General features: G+C 50.7%; 1 non-coding gene across 1 annotated transcript; it reads left to right on the plus strand.

Annotated features, from left to right (window-relative positions):
- The first annotated feature begins 1269 nt into the window (after positions 1–1269).
- LOC144160188 (U1 spliceosomal RNA) lies at positions 1270–1434 on the plus strand. The gene has a single exon (XR_013320373.1). It is a non-coding gene; the product is annotated as a U1 spliceosomal RNA (small nuclear RNA).
- The last annotated feature ends 298 nt before the right edge of the window (positions 1435–1732 follow it).

The raw sequence follows: 1732 nt of genomic DNA on the forward strand, positions 1-1732 counted from the left end.
CAACGTCGTGCGTAGGGAAGCTTTATTGAGGGTGTGATCCTCGTCCACCTACAACCATATATAGAAGCCCAAGACATTTATTCGCACAGAATATTCGGCTTCCAACCCCACGTGTCAACTCATGACATCCTCCTTCAACTATAGGAAGACGTCCTGGCGCACATTTCTCGTCATGCCAGCAGGGATATCCTCGCTCTCGATTTGAAAAGAGCGTTTGATAATGTGAGCCACGACACCATCCTCAAAAAAAAAAGAACACCTGCTTTTACAACTCCGCGCCCAGCGAAACAGGCGTAGTCGAGAGAGTAAACCGTCGCCGAGAAAGAATGGAGTGCCGGCGAACAGGCCGGAGTGGAATGTGCAAAAATCGCACATCAAATAAAGCGCTCTAATTGCGCACACTTTCCCTACCTCTGTAGAACAGTTACCAGAGGCTGAAAAGAGCAAGTCGCTTTTAATGGTCTACGTTCCAACTGAGACTTCTCTTTTACTTTTCTGCTGCCACTTTCAACGGCCTCATTTCATTTCGCTCTCTCTTCTTGCTTTCTTTAGTTAAAGTGAAAGCCGCGGGAAAGCGTCGAAGAGTGGGCGCAACTAAGCAAAGGAAGACTGCGAACTGGCGCAACCAACAGCGTAGATGATAACACAGACGCGCTTGGCTGAAAGGACCGTGTTGTAAGCGTGACAACAGCTACTGGTTCTTCACAACGTGTTGTCCCCGGAAGAGGGAGGGAAATTCACGAGGGGAAGAGTACGGGAGGAACACACCCTTTCTGTGAAGGGAAACACGGTAAGTGAAAATATAAATTGTCATTTTTGTTCAGCCGCATGCAACTTCTGAGTTTGTTATTGGACCGTTCCAAGTAGCGCTGGAACCCTTCTCCGCAGTGCATGACGGCACGCCCACTGAAGCGCTGCTCCCCTGGACACTAGCGCCAGTTTTCCCTCTAGTGTAGATTTCTATAAAACTTTATGCTACAGATAGCGCGCGCACAATGGCGCCTCCACGAAAGCACGTGCTCGGCAAAACACAACCGAACCACCCGATCCTTTCGAAAGCTTCTGTGCAAACTTCTAGAGCTTGTAACATTGCTAAAAACGACATTCAATTAAAACATAGGGCAACGCTGCACACATTATCGGAGGAACGTCATGGGCAAGCCAGAAATTTGTTTCAACGAGCGTTAATTTCAATTAATGCCACTCAAGTCACCGGCGCATCTACCCGGCAGTATCTCATGACTTCGGACAGCTGGTCAATTTTCAGGCATACTTACCTGGTGTCGGAGTGTCGCTGGTCAAGATGGGCGCGCTCCCAGGGCGAGGCGTGGGCATTGCACTGCGCCCGTGCTGACCCCTGCCACTACCCCAAACTGGGGCAGATGGGGCATGCAATTTTTTTTAGTGGGGGGACTGCGTGCGCGCTTTCCCCCCTTCATATTACAAATCCAAAATCAGAGCAGTCCACCAGTGTTACGGTACACTAGCGTGCCAACTCACGTGTAAATGGCCTTGAGGGCGATTGCGGTCAATTTCACCTCCGTGTGCAGGCACGCTGTTCTGGTGTTTGCCACGCGTGCAGCAGCGCCATCTTGCATATCGTGATGGTGTGAGGCGTAATTTGCAAGCAATACTTGAATTGGCTGCCTTGCGGCGCCGTACACCGAGACCGTCCTCGCCCTTCTTTCCCACGGCTGCCGGATAGTGGCGAGCAAGATCATGCCATACTCTC

The sequence above is a fragment of the Haemaphysalis longicornis genome, unplaced genomic scaffold (genome assembly GCF_048455015.1).
Source record: "Haemaphysalis longicornis isolate Haplotype H1 unplaced genomic scaffold, Haemaphysalis longicornis Haplotype H1 scaffold_10, whole genome shotgun sequence".
NCBI classification, from domain to species: domain Eukaryota; kingdom Metazoa; phylum Arthropoda; class Arachnida; order Ixodida; family Ixodidae; genus Haemaphysalis; species Haemaphysalis longicornis.